Source organism: Condylura cristata, unplaced genomic scaffold (genome assembly GCF_000260355.1).
Source record: "Condylura cristata isolate star-nosed mole 26May11 unplaced genomic scaffold, ConCri1.0 scaffold00022, whole genome shotgun sequence".
In the NCBI taxonomy this organism is placed as follows: domain Eukaryota; kingdom Metazoa; phylum Chordata; class Mammalia; order Eulipotyphla; family Talpidae; genus Condylura; species Condylura cristata.
The window spans coordinates 4,462,112-4,485,496 of record NW_004567123.1 but is presented as its reverse complement, the minus strand read 5'-3'; the positions used below and the strand labels follow the sequence as shown (position 1 = coordinate 4,485,496).

The following is a 23,385-nucleotide window of genomic DNA, read 5'->3' as shown; positions in this document are numbered from 1 at the left end:
AAAAACTTTTTAAATTGTAGGATACAATGTAGAAACCAAAAACCATGTGTGTACATGTACCTGCCGCCTACGTTAGGAAATAATTCTTGATTGGGGGAAAGAAAAGTAGACAGAACCTACAACTTCAAAAATCACTATTGAGTTTCCCTCCTTTCTGAAGAGAAAGGTTGTTTGTACACTGACCTCTGAGGTGCTGTCGAGGGGACAGGGAAAAAGTTCACAGTGACCCAGTAGTAGGAATTGAAGCCAAAAAAGAGGAGTTCTAATGTGTTCCTGGAAACACCAGATTCAAATCTCCATATAAAAATTTTGACTTCACGGATTTTGTGACCTTGAGTGAGCTATTTAGTAGCTTCTGGGTGTTGAGTGTTCACCACATTCCAGGAGCTTTGGGTTTGTTATTTCATTAAATCTCACATAACCCTGTGAGGCAGGAATTTCTAGTCAGTTCTTCACAAAGGCAGGGAGGCTGTCTGGTAAGGGTGGTAGGCTGGGGAGGCATATGGCCTCCTTTTGAATCCTGGCTTCATGACTTGATATTGTGGCTGTTATGACAGATTTTGAGTTTCCCAAAGACCACCAAGGAGCCAATTCCGATGCAAAGCACACGAGGATCTTTATTGCAAGCTTGAGCCTGGGCTCCCAACATGCACTGACTCAGTGGCTGAAGTTGAGAGCCCTGAGCTCAGGGAAGGCAGGGTTTTTATTACTGAAGAAGGGAGTTTCAGCCCAGCAGAGGGGAGTTTTTAGCTCAGCAGTACATTGACTCGTGGACATTGAACAAAGTTATCTTTTCTTAACCTGGTTGGTCTATGCATGTAAGATGTGACCTTGGCTACTCAGCCCAGATGCCTTAGGACATCTTAGGATCTCCTTGTCCAACTAAAAAGTTTGTATCCACCAGATGAAGTTGACCTTCAGATGACAAAGATTTGGATTCCCACTTAACAAGTTGTATGAACAAGGCACCCCCTTCCAATTCAGTCTAGAATATTTGTATATTGTCTACTATAGTTTGTAGATTGTTTTTCTGCTTCTTTCTACTTCTCTGCCTTTATCACATTGCCTGTGATCAATCTCTGAGATTCATCTCAAGCGTCACAGGGACTTAACCGCATGGGGCATTCTTCTTCATCCCACTGTAGTAGGCATTTGAACGCTGACTACATTGCATAAGTGGTTGGCAGCCAACCACTTATCTCTAAGCCCCCATCCCTTAGCCAACATTCCTGAGGGTAAGGCTGTACCTTGATTACCTTTGATTCCACAGTCTGTTGCCTTACACATATAAGTATTGAATAAATGCTAGTGTAAAATAAAATGTGAAAACTAGACAGGAATTCATGAAATGTTATGTATTATATCCAGGTAAAGATTTTCAAGCAATTTTGTCTGATTTCCAAGCTACCCCCAGTATGTTTCCTTAATAAATTTTAAAGAGAAAAAAGGGAAGAAAGAATTCCTTACTTTGAGATTGTTAGAAGCCCCTCTCTGCTTACTCTTCTCTCTGTCTGCTTGGAGGTAACCACTCTTCTGAATCTTGGGTTAATCATTCCATTTCTTTCCTGTAAAGCAGAGATCAGCAAACTCTCTATAAAGGGTCATGATAAATATTTTCAGCTTACAGGCCTCTGTCACAAGTTCTAATCTCTACCACAGTAATGCGACAGCAGCTGCACACAATACGTAAAGAAATGGACATGGCTATGTCCCCAATAAAGTTCATTTGCCAAAAAGGCACCCTGCCAACCACTTGTTTTAAAAGTGTGCCACGTATATATGATTTCCTAACTAATAGATCAACTTGTTTTGCCTACTTCTGAATGGATTCTGTGGCTGACTAGACTGAGTCAACATTGCTTAGCACTGTGTTCATGAGGCTGTGTTCAGGTCGCTGTGCTGGGTTGTGGTTCATTTGCCTTCTTGCTGTGTAATATTCCCTTGTACCACTGTGTCACAATCTGTCGATCTGTTTTTCTGGTGATTGATGTTTGCATTGTTCTCAGTTTGGTGATACTACAAACAATGTTATGGGCTTTGCATACACACCTCAATGTGCAAGAATTTCTCTCAGGTCTACACCATAATAACAAAATGTTCCACAGATCAGTTGTATTGAACTCCCTGCAGGAAAGCCTGAGAGTCCCCAGGGCCCTATCAAACCTCCCTGCTAGGGCCATTCTGCTGTGTAAGGAGGTGTCTGTCTTCCTGTGGTTTTAATTTCCCTTTATTAATTAATAGCTCAACTTACTACCTTTTCATTGCTCATGGCCATTCTTAGTAGTTTCTGTGAAGTGTTCATTTATGACATTTGTCCATTTTTCTTTGGGTTTTCTTCTTATCGAGTCTCACTTTTTAATGGACTCTTGGATAGAAACTTGTGTAGGTTTTGTATTTTTTTTTAAGATTTATTTATTTGTGCATATAGAACTGAGGTACAGGCCAGAGGTGCAGGAGCAGCGAGAGGATTCATCAGAGACAGAATGGGGAGCAGAACAGGCAAATCGATGAAGTTCACTGAGGTGGGGAGCAGAGGCAGTTCAGGAGAGGTCTGCCATGACAGGTGGGTTACCTCCATGGCAGGTGGGGATCGAACTCATGCTGAAGTGGCTTTAGGTTCTTAGTGCAGTGCTTTGCGCCACCAGGGAGAGCACAAATTTTGTATTTAAAGTATATTTTTTCCCATTTTGAGGCATGGATTTTTATTTTCTTTATGAGGTGTCAGTTAGCTCATATACTCATTTCAGTGCAACCTATTTGTGTTTCAGGGAGTGCTTGGGATATTTTTGTCCCTTTGCTTTTGCAGTAGTTTCACAGCAGAGTTGTCAAGCCTTGTGTAAAATCTCATTGATTTGATAAGAAATACATTAAGTTTTAAATCAATTAGGTGAGAATTGACATCCCTGATATTATGTCCAACACCATAGCGTAGTATGAGTCTCCACTTACTTGGGGCTTCTTTAATATTTTCAAGAAGGGCTAATAATTTGATATGATCAATTTTCCCTTGCTATCATACATATGTTTTCTTATTGATTATTGGTGAATAATGCATAGCAATACATTTTATGTGGTTTTAAATTCTGCCGGTTTTCTCAATGCTCTCATTCATTCAAATAACTTACCTGTGGATTCTTTTAGCTTTCTATATAAAAAAAATTATATCACATGCAAATACTGACAGTTTTGTTTGTACTTTTCCAACCTTTGTAAATTTTATATTGTTTTCTTGTCTTACTGCACTGGCTAAGATTAACAATAAGAAGTAGTTTAGAGCCAATGAAAGATGGCCCTTCCTCACTCTTAATTTTAAGAAAATGTGATCAGTGTCAAGTGTATGATGTGCCATTGAAAAAACTTTTCTTATTATTAGCTCCTTAATCATTGTTGTCATGCATGGATTTTTAATATTTTTTCCACCAATACTTAATTTCAGAAACATCATATTAGGAGGAGGTTTTCTTAGAGCCTTGCAATATAAGCTATGTTTTGGGAAAGCATCAAATACCTTAATCATTGATATTCTTTCCTCAAATCTTTGTGTATTTGATGCTGATTGTTATTATAAATGAATAAAAATCCAAGTATTTATCAGCTGAATTGATTTATTCCATAGTGAGTGCATAAGCTTTTATTGTTGCTTCCAACCATATCCAAAATACTTAAGTTAATGGGGAACCAGCTGTTTGCTTTTAAAAAATCCCTTTTGGGGGAGCAATATGATAAAAACTCTTCTCTCAAAAGAAAATGTTTTACATTTGACCAAATTCAAAAGTCAAGTTGTTCTTCCCTGAGAAGGTGATGTTGAAACAGACAGACATTGAGGGTGGGACCACTAACAGGGGCCCAACTGGTAACTGCCCATAGAAATAATTTTATAAAGTTAATCTGATTTGCAACAAGTATTTGGATGGCAAATTGTACGACCCTGGCTGTTGGGAAACACCAGTAGACCTGTGTAAGAGAGAAGCAAATGGGGCAGGACTATGGCGCTGCTTATCAGAGGGCTCATAGTCTGGTCATGCAGAGGCACCACCTCGTGTGCCGTAGTCCCCGCGTGGACATGCAGCTGCAGGCACATTCTCTTCATGTGCCATGTCATGCCGCCAGGCCCCAGTGCTAATTCTGTTATCAGATAGACTGGGCAAGACTCTTTCCAAGCGGGCAAGACTCTTTCCAAGCAGGCAGGCTCTTTCCAAGCAGGCAGGGCGAATGGCTTAGCTGATTTTGGCCGCAACATGATTACCGATTATTTCCCTGACCTAAGCCGCAAGAGCAACCTCTCTTGTTGGAATCCAGGCGTGCTTGGACTCCACCACATCTGGGGGTGTTTTCCTCCATGATGGGGTGACTGACTCTTACCAGCTGCTCTGACTTTTGTAAATCAGGCATGGCCTTAACTTTCCTCTCTGGTTTCAAAGAAATTTCTCTAGGTCCTTTCTCTCCATTCCCTCCCAATCTAGTCTCACTTCATCAAGGGCCGGGAAAGAGCAGGCACTGCCAGTGGCAGTGGTAGCAGCCCTGGGGGCAGCTGCTGTGGCTATCTCGGCCTTACCAGCTGTGACTCAGGTTGCTGGAGGAAGGGGCTTGCTTGGAGCAGTTTGGTACCCATAGTAGCAGGGGAACAGCCAGCACCGTGATCACAGGCTGACAGCTGTCACAGAGCAGCAGTGCAGCTGAGGGTCGGCAGTCCAGCCTGGCTCACACTTCGCCTATATTTCAGTCTTTGTTCCGACCTCGGAGAGCCAGTGCAAACCACTGGTGATGGAGAGGACAAATTCACCACTGGTGACTCTGCACATGCGTGTGCATGTATGTGCATGTGTGCAAAAATGAATTGATGGATTGATTGACCTGTCACTTTGGAAAAATAATAGCATCTATTTGTACCATTTGTTTCTTTCTGAACCTGTCTGAACTACTAGTATTTAAAGTCTTCTAACAGATTTGTTATGAAAATGTCCTTTGCTCCAGTCTTCTTAGAACACTTGCGTCCCAAAGGCATGCCACAGACACACATAGCACGCCTATCACGACCCTGACAGTCTCCCTGCCTAACGAGTCCTATGTCAATGTTTCAAATGAGCAGTTCCATCTACCTTTGACACTGTCAGGCAGAAGGAATTTCTATGAGGGTGTCCAGTAGCCAGAAAATGGAAACCGAAGGTGAGACGTGAGGGAAGGCCCAGGCAGCTCCGTAAGATGTGCCAGTCACGGGGCCTTACTTAACCAGGCATGCCCTGCCTTCCAGCTCTCTTAACTCTACCTTATCTTCATTTGCACCCTCCCCCTTCTCCATGGCCCTGCAGAAAAAAATAATAAAAGGGTCTTGCGTACTGAATCCCTCTCCCCTTGGCCTTAATTAGCAGTTGGTACCATCCTTTATACTCACGGTGTGAATAGGTCTTGCCCTCATGTCTTTGTGTGAGCCCATCAGATACTCATCAACCTTGATTAAATCACCTCTTTTCACATCTTAACATGCTCGGCTCTCAAAGACTGCCCTCATATGGCCCTCCTCTCCTCCAAGCGCTGCCATCCTCCTCCACATTTTCCCAAACACTCGAATGGCCTATTTTTAGTGGGTAAGTGCTGCTGTGCACAATATTCTAAATGGGATTTGAGCAGGCCCTTTAAAAGGTTGCCATTACCTTTTTGAACTGTGAGGCTCCAGAAGTTATTCCCTTAGGAAAGCTGCCTTGTGCTCTGTCTGCAGAGCTGCAAAGCAGGATGCTGCCAGCCCGCATTGTCTCCTAATTCATTTATTAGACTCCAATTGGAGTCATTTAATCACGACTTAAATCTGTTCCTCTGCAGTCAGTGGCTTTGTGCTGTGTCCGTAGTGAAATCACACTACAATCTAAATGTCCATTTTATCAGATTTATCAAAATTTTCTTGAAATTTGCTCACTGCGACTTTTCAGTTTTTTTGTACCTACCAAAAAGTTTTCGGATAATAGTTCTCCCAAGATACAAACTTCCCTGGCAGCCACTTACCAAGTAACAGACCAGCCTCTCTGACGGTGTCCCTGCTTGTCCATTTCATTTCAGATAATGCCGGTTCCGTTTGACAGCCTTATCCTCTCTCAATACGCTAAAATCAAAATCTTCTCTCTTCATTATGTTTTGCAGTCATTTAATTGTAGTCCATTCCCTGCCCTCATAAAAGGCGATTTAGATTGGGCTTGCTCGCTCACCGGCTGGGGGCCCCTTTGCTCATTCCCTGATCTCTGCCAACAGGCAGCCTCTTACCCCGCGGAATCTCTCATAGGATTACGTCGCCTCATAGACTGAACCCGCATTTTTTAATACCCCTAGTTAACCAGACGGTCAGCCTTAAACCTGAAAGTATAGGCCAATGTGGAGCCAAATTCCGTTCGACACAACATATGTCCATTATCTCTGGTAATATTACGCGAGCTAAAAGCCTAGGGTTGTGTTGTTGTTTTTTTTCTTCTGGTGTAGGTCGCCTCCTCCTCCTTCCCACTGTGACATTTGTGTGGAATTAACCTTTCCTGGGATGAAAGGCAAGATTGTTTTGAACAGTCTTGAAATTATAGCCAGCACATGTCCCTTCGGATATTCGTGCCAAAGATTATAATGTGAAAGAAAAACAAACACTCTCACTCACTTAGTCAGGAGTGAATGTTAAAAATAATTAATGCCTGGATTTCCATGAAAATTTGGAACTGTAAAAAATTTCTTATCCGATGCGTTCTCATAATTTGCCTAATTCATCATGAAAATATAGTTTGGCATATCTTATTAGAATTTATGAGAAAGGCCTGAATTCAGTTATCTTATGGTTTTGAGGGATCAAGGAGCTTAGGTCTTATTTCAAGTACTCAGTTTCATTCTGGCTAGTAAGAATTTTGCCTCGAGGATTCTGCCCACGAGTGAATGAAAGAAAAATGAGCTTTCTATCTCACAGTCAAGATGTTTCTTTTAAAGGCTGTTTTTATTAATGACAATGTAAAGAATGAGCAAACAAATCCAGTAACAGTTAACATGAATCTGTAGTGAGCAGGGCTCATGTTTGTTCACAGATTACTCTTCATCAGCATTTCCTTACCACCTTGTTCAAAGTGAATCTCCCAGTCCTGATCGCCCCTTCTGGCAGTATTTAGCCTTCTGAAATAAAGGACTCACACTCCTGACTGTAAAAGAAAACCAGTGCATTCATTACCTGAAAGGAAACATGTATGCTTAGATTCAATATTAATACCTACAGTGGGGATGGGGGATTATTTCAGTGCAGTGAGGGCCCTGCACCCCAAAAAGCAGTTCTAGAACAGGAATTGTACATGGGACAAATGACATCAAGTGTGACATAACTCACGTATACATCTGTTGAGCCACCTTTACATCATTTTTTAAAACCCGACCCTTTAAAATGCTTTATAAGACCAAGAGAACACCACTGCACCTGCAACTACCTGTAACCTGTTCCTCCCAGCTGCCACCCGACCACCACCTATGTCAAGCTGTGCCTGTGCACCCCTTGAGTATATTCTAAGAGAGTGTAGCTGGAACTGGCAGTGTGGCATCGTTTCTCTTAGAGTGCAGAAGACATGGGGTCGAGAGGGTTCAATTCCTGCTCTGTTGTCCACTCAGTTTGTGAACTGGGGTGAGTCACATAACCTCATGGAAGTTAGAAAATGGAGGATGAGAATTCTTCACTTAAAAAGTGGAGCAATAGGGCCCTCCCTGGTGGCGCAGCGGGTTAAATCACTGGACTGAGAAGCTAAAGCCACTTCTGCATGAGTTCGATTCCCGCCTGCCCCAGAGGTGACCACATGGTGTGGCAGACCTCTCCTGACCCGCCTGCTGCTCCCCTCAGCAGTGTACTTCATTGATCTGCCTGTTCTGCTCCCCACTCTGTCTCTGGTGAAGCCTCTCGCCCCCTGAGTCTCTGGCCTGTACCCCAGTTCTGTATGAGTTCTGTGTACACAAATAAATAAACCTTTAAAAAAAAAGGTGGAGCAATAATCTGTGTTAAATTTGCCAACTTTATAGGATAAAAGTAGAGGATGATGTGAAAGTATCTGGAAGATATAAAGTTTCACATAAGCAAGCATTGTATCACTTAGCACAGTGTTTTAGGTCTAATCCAATTCATGGAAGAGGCAAACTTTCAGTTTTTTATGCAACATTCCATCTCCCTCCCAAGTTGACACAAATTTAGAGAAATACACCACTTCCTTTGAAAAATCCAAGTGAGGGCCCTCCCTGGTGGCACAGCACTAAGAAGCTAAAGCCACTACAGCATGAGTTCAATCCCCACCCGGAAGGTGAACCACAAGGCGCAGCAGACCTCTCCTGACCCGCCCGCTGCTCCCCTCAGCAGTGTACGTCATTAATCTGCCTGTTCTGCTCCCCACTCTGTCTCTGATGAATCCTCTCACTGCCCCTAAACCTCTGGCCCAGTTCTGTATGCATAAATAAATAAATTTGTAAAAAAAAAAAATCCAAGTGAGCAAATGTCTTGAAGTTGTGTTAATGTGTATACTTGTTATTCCGTATTTTAAAATTGTCTGTTTGGAGGTACCCAAATTTAAAAAATATACTTTTATTTCCAAGTCATGCTCTGAGAAAAAAATTACTTAGAGGACATTGCCAATAACTACATTAGCATGATATTGGGTGTTTCTTTGGAGTCAGTACTGGATAAACACTAGAGTAGAGGGTATGCTCCCCAGGGACTTTATAGCAAAGGAACAGAGCAGACATTTCTTAGCCTGCTCTTAAAGGTGATTTCATTGCATAGCAAGGGAACCTTAACATTCAGGTGAGTTCCAAATACCGTTTCAAATTTGAAATGGTGAGTTTGAGTTTAAAGTATGTCTAGCAGCTGAGGTCATGTCGTTTTGAAAATTGTTTTAGAAAATTCTTTCGTACTTTCTCAAGAATCCTTGACAAATACCTTAAAACTATATTCATGTGATAGCCACTTGTCAGATGTGACTATTGCATTTTCATTATGTGTAAATAAAATGAAAAGCTCAGTTCCTCATTAACACTAGTCATGTCACATGCTCACCAGCCCCACATGGAAATGGCTACCACACTGGACAGCAGGAAATAGAGCATTTCCATCATAGCAGAAAGTTCCCTGAGACATCCCTGCTGTAGGCCAGTCAGTCAGAGGATTTGCAGTAAGTGGCAGTGGGCACAGCATCTATGGACAGTCACTTCCTAAAGCAATAATAATTGGAGTCCGAGTCCCTGATGCGCAGATGTGGTAGCTAATAGATGGTCTTAGTGAGGGCCTGGTGAGTAAAAGAGGAAGAGATTTCTCTAGATGCTTGCTTTTAGGGGGGCAACTGGAAGGAAAATGCTCCATGAGTCATGTGCCAAAGGTGGACTAATTGGGCAGGGCGGGAGTATGAGACGAGTGGCAGGGCAGGCAAGCCCTCTGGGCACTGACCACACTGGCAAGAGGTGCTGGACCTCGGAGGCTGAAATAAAAATCATCTTGGCTTCCATGGTGGTCTGGGAGTCTCAGTGCTATCACAGCTACGACTGAGTTGGGTCCCCAGCCACGGAGTTGACCCGCATGGCACAGCAGACCTCTCCTGTCTCACCCACTGCTCCCGTCAGCAGTGTACTTCATTAATCTGCCTGTTCTGCTCCCCACTCTGTCTCTGGTGAAGCCTCTCACCCCCACACTTCTGAGCTATGCTCCTGTTCTTCTACACACACACCACACACGTACCACGTACACAACACACACACACAGATTTCATCTCACCACATCTCTCCTTTCCTCCCCATTTATGCCTGTGCACTGCTCAACTGTCCAAACCACAAGCAGCCTGCTTCTTCCTTACCAGTTATCCATGGCAGTCTAATTGCTAACATCCTATCCCATTATCACACCCCAGGTCTTGATTTGGGGTTCAGGAGATCTGAGAGTGTGTTTAAAACTGATTTTAGTCCCTCTGAGCGTATATGTAATGTCACTTTTTCTTTCAAACTTTTGCTGCAGGAGTTAAAATACTTCATAGATTTTTCTTCCCCCTCCTTATCTGGCAGCATATGGCTGAAGGCTATTATTTATGAGTTTAAATTAATAGCTGATGAGTCATTGGTTAGCTACAAGGCTACTGAATTGCATTAATATAAATACCTCTTTACCAGGATCTAAGAAACAACTGAGTTATTCTATTGTTACTGGAATTGTTAAAATAAATACATTTCAGAAATCATATTTCAGTCTATTGACTATGAGAAGAAACTGGTCTGTGTCCCTCAGTTTTTTATGGCAAACTAATTGCAGTCAACTGGGCAGCATGGAAATATCAAACATGCAGCATTTTTATTTCTTTCCTCTTAAGCCTGGATTTTTTCATGTTTCTTTTTAAGGATCATTAAGTTCATGTTTGTTTGTGCTTTAGTGTTTTCCATTACAAAAGTCATACATGTTGTTATAGAACATTTAGAAAAAATTAATTTTTTGAGTGAAATAATACTGCTTTATGACATATAAGTTTCAGGTGTGTGTCATTATAAATCAGCATCTCTATATATTGCATTAGGTTCACCACGTAAAGTCCTATTCTATCCTTCATCATAAAATTGACTACTTCTACCTCCTCATTTCCCCCCACCCCTTCCCTTCTGCTAACACTATTTAGTTTTATAGCCTAAGAGAAAAGTATATTTAACTAAGTAGAATACAAAACCCATACCTAATCTCACCAACCAGAATCTATTTTAGATGATTAAGCTACATGAGATGAGTTGAAGCGTAGCTGCATTTAGAATTAAGACTTGCAATAAACGCTCAAGGACAGTACAATTTTTAAGTCTCCTGGAAGCTATAAAGCCCTCAACCACAGCCCAGCACACTCATTCCAAAGATAAGAAAATCATAGTGGCAGGGTTTGCCAGGCGTTGCAACCACGATGGTGGCGTCAGTAGCACCAGACCAGACCAGACCGGGGTCCGTTCTCTCGGTCTAAGTCCCACACCAGCAAATAGATTCCTGAAGTCCTGCTTCTTGCCACCCATAAGATTTTGCTACAGCAAAATCTATAGCATACACTCCATGTCCAGGCTTTCTAGCAAAAGCAATAAAAACAGTGAAAGCATGTCTCCACCTTTTGGAATTTACATCCACCTGCTAAGTGTGACTTGAGGTACCTCTTTGGGAGAAACTGGGTCCCAGGTATTTTTGTTTGTTTTATTTTTTCCTATTTTATGAATTAATTACTTTTTTTTATATAGTGTTAGTCCCCATAGTTCATTCTCCTACTACCCTATCACCGCATTCTCTTGTGTTCTTCCCTCTCTTTGACCCCTCTACTTCCCTCTCCCTTGCTGTCTGCCTCAGATCTGTGGTTGACAAGCTAGTTTTAACTTTTTCTTGACCTTTTGTTTAGTTTTTCTACACTCACATATAAATGAGACCATCTGATATTTATTTTTTTCCTTCTCACTTATTTTAGCTAGCATAAATGCCCTCCATCTTCATTCACGTTGCAGCAAATGGCATGAGACTCTCTTTTTGAACCACTGAGTAACATTCCATTATGTAAATATACCATATCTTTTTGATCCAGTCATCTAATGGGGGGCATTGAGGTTGTTTTCATATCTTGGCTACTTAAATAGTGCTGTAATAAACAAACATAAGAATGCAGGTTTCCTTTCAAATTACTATTTTTGTGTCCTTGGGTAGATTCCTGGGAGTGGAATCGCTTGATCATATGGTAGATCCACTTTTAGTGTGCTGAGGCACCCCCTCCATAAAGCTTTCCATAGTGGTTGAATCAGTTTACATTCCCATAAGCAAGGTAAGAGGTTTCCTTTATCTCCATATCCTCTCCAGCATTTGCTGTTCTCAGTTTTTGTTTTTGTTTTTGTTTAATGTGGATCATTGGATCATTTTTACTGGAGTGAGGTTGTATCTCATTGTGTTTTGATTTGCATTTCTCTCATAATTAGAGTTTTTGAACATTTTTTCTTATGCCTGATGGTTATTTGCAATTATTCTTTGAAGAAGTGATTTTTAGTTCTTCTGCCCAATTTTTGTTAGGATTGTTTTCTTTGTTTTTGTCAAGCAGTGTAAGCTCTTTGTAGATCTTTGATATCAGTTCCTTATTGCATGGTGTGGAAATATTTTCTCCCGTTCAATAGAATGTCTTTTGGTTTTGTTTGCTGTCTTTTTTCTGTGCAGAATCTTTTAAGTTTAACATAGACCTAGATCTTTATCTTTGCCTCATTTTCTTTGTTTCTGGAGTTGAGACCTCAAAAAAGTTACTGAGATGTATGTCACGCTTGTTTTCTTATATATTTTTTATGGTGGCAGGCCTTACATTCAAATCCTTTATCCATTTTGAATTGATTTTTGTATCTGATGTGAGTTAGCAGTCTAGTTTCATTCTTTTGCATGTTGCTGTCCAGTTTATTAAAGCCTCATTTATTAAAGAGGCTTTCCTCATTCCAGTACATATTCTTTGCTCCTTTGTCATAGTTAGTTGATCATATATGTGTCATTTTATTTCTTGACTTTCAATTTGATTCTATTGGCCTATGTGTCTTGTTTTTGTCCCAATACCATGCTGCTTTTATTATAATGGCTTTGTTGTATTATTTTAAGTCTGGGAATGGTATAACTCCATTTTCCCCCCTTTTAGTCAAAAGAGTGTTCACTATTTGGGGGATTTTTGTGGTTTCATATGAATTTCATCAATATTTATTCCCTATATTTGAAAAACGTCATTGAGATGTTCATTGGAATTGCATTGGATCTGTTAATCGCTTGTGGTAAAATGGCCAACCTCCGGTATTTTGGGACCTTTACAAAGTGTCTGAAATGTAGCTTGCTAAGCTAGTCTGCAATATCTTCCATAACCAAGTAATTAAATTAGACCAGAAGTCAGTTGATTCTTAAAAAAGGAAAATTATGAAGAAGTCTAATGCTGAAATTTGAATTTAAATCTATTATCAATAAGAATGTACTTTGTCCTAATTATAGTCTCAAAAACACTTATCCAAATTCTATGAACAAATGTTGTGACATTCAATTTAAAAATTTATTTAGGGAGTATTTACCCCTTCATAGAAATGTATGAAACACACAAAATGTTAAGAGAAAAAAAAAATAAGATTAGTGGTATACATATACATATTTAGACATGAAACTTTACTTCCAAAATTATAGGGCATATATATTGTAAACATATGATGATTCAATTTGATATAATTTTTTAAGTAATAAAGCTATTTTTTCATTAGAAATGAAGCTTTTTTAGCGATTTATTTATTTATGCATACAGAACTGAGGTACAGGCTAGAGGTGCAGGGACAGCAAGAGGGTTCACCTGAGAGAGTGGGGAACTGAACAGACAGATCAACAAAGTACACTGCTGAGGGGAGCAGCGGGCAGGTTTGTTGCGCCATGTGGGTCACCTCTGGGTCTGGGGATCAAACTCACACTGAAGCTGCCACCACTAGCTTGCAGTGCTGCGCTCTAACCCATTGTGCCACTAGGGAGGGCCCTCAGTGTGTTATAATTTTTTAATTGCAAATATGGTAGCAGAGGACAGGGAGCTCTGGAAGACTGGAAGCAAATGTGGTGAACCCTAAAATTAAAATTAATCTGGTTTCTTGTCCTGAGAGAATTTCCAGGCCATGTTAATGGGAGTGAAACCTAGCAGTCTCTATAAGTTGAGGAATAGAGCTCTGAGTCTGGGGCAGTCAAAGCAGCTAGATTTCTCAAAACATCCTGCTGGAGATGAGAGTTCACAGATCAAGAATCTTGGAGAGCTATAGAATGTACACCTTGAGCATTCAGTTGAGTATTGATTAACACATACAGATAATGAAAGTACTCAAGACCAGAAAAAAAAAAAACCACTCAGGTTATACTGCCATGTATTCACAAAGGCTGGAGACAGTGCCTCAGAAACTCAAGATTCATGGTGTGGTCAATGGAGTACAGAATAAGGACTCTTCTTAGCAAGAAGAATGACCAGCCAGGCAAAGAAGCAGAAAAATATAGCCCATAAACAAACTTATTCTATTGAAATCAACTCAGAATTCACCCAGATGTTACAATTAGCAAATATATTAAAGGCTATTAAAACAGTTGATATGTTTCATATGATTGTTTTAAATGTTAAGTAGATATGTCTTAGAAAATACATAAAAAACACAAATCAAACTTCTAAAAAATGAAATTTGCAGTGTTTGTTATAAAAAAAATATACTGAGATGAATGGATGAGATGAATAGGAGATTAAATCTTGCTGGAAAAAAATTGTGACTTGGAAGACATGATGAGTGAAATACCCAAAGTCAAACATAAAGAGGATAAAAGAATTTAAACAATGAGCAGAGTATCAATGAATGATGGGACAACTTCACACTGAGACCTAAGGAAATGTTTCCAAATGATGCAAACCCACAAATCCAAAAGGCCCAAGGAGTCTCAAGAATGAAAAACATGAAGAAAATAGGACCAAGCTATACCATAATTGAACTGCTCAAAATCATTGATAAGAAGGTGACAGACACGAGCAGCAAATGGAAACAGATAAAAATGACAGTAAATTCCTTCTCAGAAATAATGCATGTGAGAAGTCAGTGGAATGGCATCTTTAAACTAGACAAATGTTTTCAAATTTTAGGACACTTTTATTACATATTATATAACATCTTTAGCCGAATACATGGCATAATATCCCCCCAAATAATAACATAAACTACCCAGCCACCTGCCCTCACAGCAACATCTCTGGCCAGTCTCCATTCCATTACTCTACTTAACTTCTCTATTGATTTCCTCCCTCCCAGCTGATAGCTCCACTATGAACTGAATTGTATCCCACAGAATTCACCTGTTTAAGTCCCAACATAATCACATCTGGAGACAGGGTCTCCAGGTCAGCTTGCTCCTGCCTCTGATATTACACCAACATACAGGGCATGAAATGGCTCCTGGTTCTCACTCTATGTTTATACGTGAGGATGCCTCCGAAAACACATCTGGGGGACTACAGGCAAGTGTCCCCTGTCTGAAAGGGAGCTTCTATCTGTGTTCTGGGGTTGCTATAAAAACAAAACAAGATGATGGACAGGAAATAATTGGCTCCAAGCCCAACCTGGAAGAACCATTACAAAAGGGTGCCTTCCTGCCCCAAGCCCAGACCTGGGGTCACATCACTGCAGGCCCTTCACATCCCCACACCTCACTCAGCGCGCGCTACGCAGTACCTAGATGGGACAGTGTGTAGAGCGCCAGGTGCCATGGCCCCAGCATGACCTCAGCCTCTTTTCCTTATCTCTAAAGACACATTTTGTCACCCACCCAGCAAACTCCTAGCTAAGTCTTGTGACTTATTATTCACTCTGTCTGGTAATTTGGGGTGATGAGAGCACCAAACGCCACCAGCAATGCCCTGGCAGCTGCTAATAGGAGCCACTGTTTGAAGCCCACGGTACCCTCTTGGCACCAGCAGCTCCAACAGCTGCCGGAGCACTGCCTGCCAGGCCAGGATACGTGCTGGAGGCTGCAAGGGCAGAATACAGCCCAGCACAGTCACGCTGGGATTCCAGAGGCTCGCAGCATTAATAATCTATAGTTCAATCATTAGGAGTAAATCCAAGTGAAATAGGAAAATATACACCACGCTGGAGGCCGTGAGACTGCTGGGAAGTGGCTTCTCTGCTCCATGGCAGGCGTAATGATTAGTTCTCAGCCTCTGGCAGCCCCAGCTGACAAGCGGTGTCTGCAAGCTGTAGGCTTTTTGCACGTGATAATTGAACAAAGCTAGAACTCATTCAAGATATTAACACGGATCCACAACCAGTGTCTGTTGGGCTTTTCACGCCTCTGAATCAAACCCTCAACAGTGCACCCCAAAGGGGGTCCCTGCAGTCAGTTATTGCCCTCAAGACAGATCCGCAAGTGGCCCTGTCCCCATGTAAGGTCCAAGATGCTGGAGGCCTGGCAAGGAGTTAATACATGAACTGATATAAACCTGCCTTGATTTTTCCCATTATGTGCACTACCGCGTTTATTGCAGCAGTTCTGCCCACAGCACACTAAGTAGGAAGATATCTGCTATCTGAAGTGAAGAAACATTTTTAATTTGAAGTTTTTAAAAGATTATTGTTTCAAGTTGTTATTGCATAAAGGATTAAAAGAAGGTTTGGTTGACATGCTTCCTACAGACTGCGAGTCACAGAGCTCAGCTAAAACTAACCAAAAGCTGAGAAGAGACCATAATGCCTCACAGCCTATACCAAGGGAGCATCGGGTGGCACCAGGGCCAGGACCTCCTGCAGCCAGAATTGAAATGCCATCAGCATTCAGCTTCTTGTCTCTGCATGTTGGCTTCCTTCTTTTAAAGCAACCTTCCCAGGGAGAAAGTCAAGGGAAGCCCCAGGCTCATGCACTTGGTATTCAGAGTAGAGGTCCTCTTCCTCCCTCTCTCTCTTTTTTTTAAGATTTATTATTTATGCATACAGAACTGTGGTACAGGCCAGAGGCACAGTGGCGGGCAGTGAGAGGGTTCACCAGAGACAGAGTAGGTAGCAGAACAGGCTGAGTGACGAAGTACACTGTTGAAGTGAGCAGCGGGCAGGTCAGAGAGGTCTGCCGTGCCATGTGGGTCACCTCGAAGGCCGGGGATCCAACTCATGCTGAAGTGGCTTTAGTTTCTCAGTGCTGTGCTTTAACCTGCTGTGCTACCAGGGAGGGCCTGTCCCTCTCTTTTCTGATGCCACGCTGATAAATTCCTGAAGAACTCAGCAGGGATTGGCTCCCATCCATCCAGACTATCGGCATGGTCATGTCCCAGTTAGTTCCGCCGAGGATTTCTGCTCCTGCTCCTATGTCTGGACTTGATGAAAGTCCTGTGCCAAAAACCAGAGGATCAGGCTTCTCACAGGACAGCCTGAGAGGTGGCATGATGTAGGACCTGTTTGCATGTGGCTAGAAGAGAGTTAGAAAAGGTAAACCTCCTTCTCCCTGCCTTAGACTGTCCCAAGACCCACCTTCTCTGCAGAACTCATCCAGCTTTAGCCTGCGCGACAGAGTAGGGGTGCCTCTCCTGAGAACAGCCAGCAAACAATGCAAAATCCTGAATTGCCCCATACCTCTTACCCCCTCAGTTCCCTTTTCTATCACTCTGAATTCCCTGGGATTGTACCTGTCAAATAAGCCTTCCACTGTAATCTTTGCCTCAGGATCTGTTTCCTTAGAAGAGCAGTGAACATACTAGAATAACAAAAATGCTGAAAATCATGAATATACGTTTGTATGGTTTTATATTTTTAAAAACAGCCTCAAATCCATGGGAACAAAAACTCAGGCTTCTCTAGAAGAAGTTTCCAATAATTTCTGCCCCCAAGTTAGGATTCCAGCTGACTAAATTTAGATAGTAGTTCAGTGACAGATTTGCTGTTTAGGATTGTAGTAAAAAGTAATCTAGGGGCTTCTAGTGGAATATGGCAGACATACAATTTTACCCCCCACACACAGCCCTGAAATCCCCATAAAACAAACTAATTACAACACTTAAGAAGAAATAAAACTGGAGAGGAGATGATGGTAGATGAGAAATGGCAGCATATTTGAGAAGCTTATTATTGCAGAATAGAGAAAAATGTAATTTAAGTGTCTATGGAAGGAATAGCCAGAAATTCAAGTGATGACAGCTTAGGATGAGTCATTGAACTGCAACAGGGGACCGATTTAAACTAAAAAGAACCCCTCCCATTCCTTTTCTCCTCCTACTAATGAGCCAACTCCCCCTTCCTCTCTCTTCCAATAGAAGACTGGAGGTTTTTTGTCTAGAAAATGTAGGTTAGGGAGACTCTAGACATGGGGACACTAGATCCAACAGAGGCATGGAGTTGAAAGTAATGCAGTTAGGTAGTAGTCCTGACACCGACTAGCAGAATCCCTAGTCCCTGTCCCCTACCCTGTCCTCAAATGGCAGCAGCCAGGAAGTGCTGGAAAATAAAGTAAAAAAAAAGTTAATGGAAAGAGAACAAGCCCCTTTACCTGACTAATAGGAATTCCAAAAAGAGAGAGCACAGAAAATGGAATGAAGGGGTCTATTGAAGGTATGATAGCAGAAAAAAGAAAAATCCCCAGAGCTGAAAGACACCAGTCTGCAGATTGAAAAATCACAATAAGTGACAAAAATTCAAGGCTCTCTGTCTTGAAGTCCCAGAACACCAGGGATCTGATAAGCCCCTAAAAGCTCCAACCATGTTATAGCAAAGGCCATGAGTTTATCCTTCTTATTGCTGAGTAATATTCCATTGTGTAAATATACCACATCTTCTTGACCTACTTATCTAGTTTTGGCCATTTGGGTTGCTTCCATAGCTTACAATTTATTGCAGTAAATTGTTCTGCAATAAGCATAAGGATAGAGGTGTCCTTTTGAATTAATATATTTGAGCTGTTAAGGGATTATGCTCAGTGAAATAACCCAGAAAGAGAAAGAAAAATATTGAATGGTCTCACTTATAGGAGGAATTTTGAGGAGTCAAATAAGGAATCGGGGGAAAAGTAACTATAATACAGTAAAAATCAAAATCATCAGGCAACTATAGATCAGAGATATTGTGTAGGGGAGGAGGAAGGAGAAGGATCAGGACAGGGGTGGGAAGAGCACAAGGGACTACAGTGACGTGCACAGGGGAGTCGGTGGTGGGAATTTCACGAGGAAATCATACATTGTACACAAATGAAGGGTGCTGTAGTAAATATATTTTTTAAAGAACTAAGATCTGAATCGCATCAGCTTTCTCAATAGCAAACAGTGCACCTAAGAGACCATGGGCAATGTCTTTCAATTTCTGAAAGGAATTGATTTCAAACAACATCACAACCTGTCAAGTAAATATCAGAGGAATAGGACTCTGTGCTCACAAATGAAGAGTGGAGTCATTAGAATATCACCATTTAACAGCCATTGGTGAATTAAAGGACAGAGTATTAAGCATGTTGACACAGAAAGAAATAGCCAGATCCTATGTGCTTGCCGGTGGAAAACACAAACCTCGAAATAAAATGAATCTGGATCTGACTAGGACCTTAGGACCATCACTAATTTCTAGGAAATAGAGGAGACAGAGAAATATGATAAATAGTATCATATAGCTGCAGTCTACAAAATGGAGTGCGGGAAAGGACAAGCAGGCTGATTCATTCAACACATGACTTGCAGTAAATTAAACCGAGATGAAAGGGAAACTGTGGATTAACACAGATATAAAAATGTATTAACTTATTTGAATCCTAATCAAATAAACTATAAAAAATAAATTGCCTCTATAACACTATTGGGAGTTTGAACACTAAAGAGTAGATGATGCAAATGATTTATTTTTTTAAGATTTATTTATTTATGCACACAGAACTGAGGTACAGGCCAGAGGTTCAGGGGCAGTGAGAAGATTCACCAGAGACAGAGTGTGGAACAGAACAGGCCCACTGATGAAGTACACTGCTGAGAAGAGCAGCGGGTGAGACAGGGGAGGTCTGCCTCACCGTATGGATCACCTCCGGGGTGGGAATTGAACTCATGCTGAAGTGGCTTTAGATTCTTAGTGTTGTGCTTTAGCCCACTGTGCCACCAGGGAGGGCCCAGGATTTATTATTATTATTTTTAAAAGATTTATTTATGCATACAGAACTGGGGTACAGGTCAGAGTTGCAGGGGCGATAAGAGGATTCACCAGAGATAGAGTGGGGAGCAGAACAGGCAGATCAATGAAGTACACTGCTGAGGGGAACAGTGGACGGGTCAGGAGAGGTCTGCCACGCCATGTGGTCACCTCCGGGGCAGTCGGGGAGCCAACTCATGCTGAAGTGGCTTTAGTTTCTTAGTGCTGTGCTTTAACCCGCTGCGCCACCAGGGAGGGCCACAGGATTTATTATTTTTAAGTGAACATACTATTAGAATTATAGATACATTTTAAATTATATATATTACATCATTGTTCATTTTTGTATAATACGTACTTTTATGCTTTCTCCTGTGCTCTTTTCTCCACTTTAAGTTTTGGAATTTGCTTCAAAAATTACCCAGGAGGGAGAGTAGATAAGGCTAGAGATGACATAGATAATCCAGGAGTTGGTAACTGTTGGAACTGGTGGGTGATAGGTAATGGGAGTTCATTATGCTATCCTTCCAATTTAAACATTTTTTAAAATTCTGCATAATAAAGAGTTACTTTACACAACAACCAGTAGCCATAACCTAGGAAGGAATGAACAAGGTAGGTCTCTAACACAGGCAAAAAGTGTGGGGAAGTCCCAGTGAACCCCAGTGCATCCAGGCTAGGCTGGACAGGAATATGGAAGGCATTAAGAAGGAGGGGCCCTGGAGGAAAAGCTAATTATTTTGATTATTTGATGTGTTCATGTGGAAAGTGATACTGAGGGGCATTTTATAGATCTGCTGGAACATTTTCCAAAAACTTGTGGTAGATACAGTGAAAACTTATGGGGCAAAAAAAAAAAAGACAATTCTTAACTTATGGAAGAGCAAAAAGTTATACAAGAAAGAAATGTGATGAATATTTACATTATTAAAATAGTGTGATCACAGAATACCAACTTAACCAAAAATTGCCATACAAACTATTTGGGATGTTCAATATAGGGAGAAATTGAGGTTTGTGCTTAAAACAATACATCCTCATTTACCATAAGAAGTCAACAGGTGTGTCTAAAATTACTAAGAATTTATATCTTGTATATAAACTAACACATTTACATTGATAATCACTTGAAAAATCAGTTGACAGTGTCTGAGTTACTTAGGACCTTTTAGTTGCAACAAAAGGTAGATTCCAGCTAAAAGTAGGATTCATCTTAATAGTTCATGGTTGTAGCTCAGAGGAGAAAGGGCAGAGGTATGGCTAGGTCTTGGGAAGGCGTCACAGACAAGGCTGATGCAGCCAAGCAGTTCTTTCTTTGCAGAGAGACTTTCCTGGCTTGCTCCACACCTCTCCCTGTTTATGTATTTCAAGTCCCCCAAGCCACAGAGATTAACCATGTGCTTTTAGTCCCAAATACAGATTTCCTGGGGGGAGAGTGATGGCCGTGGCTTACTGTGGCAGCTTCAAATTATGCCTGCAAATTATTTTGGCACCCTCCCCTCTCTCCCCCCCAGAGAACTTGGGTCTATGTGCCCTTCCTTTGAATCTGAGCAACCTTGTAATGGCTTTGACCAATAAAGTACAGCAGATGTGGAGCCAGATGACTTCTGAGGCTGTTAAGGAAGGCAACATAGCTTTCAATTTGTTTGCTGGAATATTCACTCTTAGATCCCTATGCAGTCACATTAGAGCTACTATGATCCTAAGATCTCCATGTCTTAGAGAAATCTTCACTGTAAGGAAAGACCAGATACAAAGGTTCCAGCTGGGCCAAGTCTTCAGGGCCTCCCAGCCCAGGTACAGAATGTGTGAGCAAACAAACCTTCAGATGATTCTACCCCTAGCAGTCAGGGGGCCCTAAACATAAACCTTCCATCTGAAGCTCTTGTAATCTTGGAGGAGAACCAGGCTATCATGATTATAATAGTGGCTTTTGCTCCATGCCACTAAGTCTGGAGATGGTTGTTGTGTATCAGTACATGCTTACACTGGATGACTTTCTCTGCTTCCTAGAATCATTCCTTCCACGGAGGTAGTGGTGGCAAGGAATGGAGTGGACTCCACAAGGTATGGCTTGACATGCAACCGTTAGTGGTCACCACATTCCCTGCTCTGGTTTTACTGTAGCCTGTTGCCTTCCTACACAGAGGGAAGGACTCATGAACTGGACACTCGTACTGACCTTTCTTCCTCAGTTCTTGGAAACTCATACTGACCTCTTTTCCTTAGTTCTTGCTTTCCACACAGTAAGCCCATGAACAAGAGGGAAGAATGAAGAGGTGTATTTGCCATGCTAAATGGAATCATTAATTCCCTCTCCTCCCAACCCCATGATGGTCCTCCAACAGAAACAGTTGCCAAGAAATGGGAAATATCCTCAGGGCTCTGGCATCTTCCCTCTGTGGCCTCTTGAGTACAGAGAAGATCATTAGAGGGTCCTCGTGTTACCTAGCAACGCATGAATGCTGTTTGCTATCATGTCATTAATATGATATGAAAGAGTTTCATAGAAGACATTTATCTTGCATTAATGAAAATCAAATTTGCTAATATGACACAAAATCTGTTCTTCCTTGTGATTTTCTATACTTAAGTAGCTTATTTATTGAATTAGATTCTGAGTGGTTTTCAGGCTGGAGACTTTTAAAGTATCATAATAATGACTTTGTTTTCAATAATATCAGGTGGCCATTATGCTGTGATTATACAGCAATAACCCTGTCACCATCGCAGACAAAGCCTGCTCCCTGTGGTCCAGCCCCAATGTCAGTTAACTATCTGCCACCAACTTCTTACTGCAGAGACCTCAGCTAGGAGACGATTCTCTTAGAGTCCGTGTACTTTCCTTATGACCCACCTTTTCCTTTGGAACTCAGAGCAGAACTGAAGAAACACGTGTAGCCGAAAGCAGGCACCAATGAGTAGATGGACCTCAAAAGTGTGAAATGAACTACCAGAAGTTATGCAATTGTCCTCTTCTTTCTAAGAAAAAAAAATAATAATAACTAAATATACCAGGCACTAAAAAAGAGGATAAGAAATGTAGACAGACAATTTGAAAACAAGTATAGAAGTAAAATGCACAAAAGCCAAATAATAGACTAGTAAGGGGAAATTCATGCCTAGAGAGTTAAAAGGTGATTACTCAAAATGTTTTTTAGATCTTTAACACGTGAACGGCTGAATTTAAGATACAGAAAGGAATTTAAGAGCACAAGTGGTTAATACATAGACAAATTTTACTATAGTCAAATACATAGAATCAATATCTATAAGTCAAGGACTGTTTTCCAAGGGCATCCAGAAAGAAATTGCTTGAAAATTTAAACTGCAGATCTTTGTTTCTAAAGTTGTTATTTTTTTTTAAGATTTATTTATTTATGCATACAGAACTGGGGTCCAGGCCAGAGGTGCAGGGGTAGTGAGAGGATTCACCAGAGACAGAGTAGAGAGCAGAACAGGCATATGGACGAAGTACACTGCTGAGGGTGGGTGAGACAGAAGTCTGCCGAGCCACGTGGATCGCCTCTGGGCCGGGGATCAAACTTGCACTGAAGTGGCTGCAGCTAGCTTCATAGTGCTGCCATTTAACTGGTTGTGCCACCAGGGAGGGCCCTCTAGAGATGTTATTTTTACAAAACATTTTTTCTTTTTGCAAAAGTCATGTATAATCATTATATAACTGATAGGATATATAAGCAGAGACTATGTATATATCAGGAATATAAAACAGAATCAAAGAAACCAAAA

General features: G+C 41.3%; 1 protein-coding gene across 1 annotated transcript in view; it reads left to right on the top strand.

The window, feature by feature from the left end:
* CFAP61 (cilia and flagella associated protein 61) overlaps positions 1–23,385 on the top strand; it is a 267,799-nt gene that overhangs the window by 209,787 nt on the left and 34,627 nt on the right. The gene's annotated exons all lie outside the window — the stretch shown is intronic.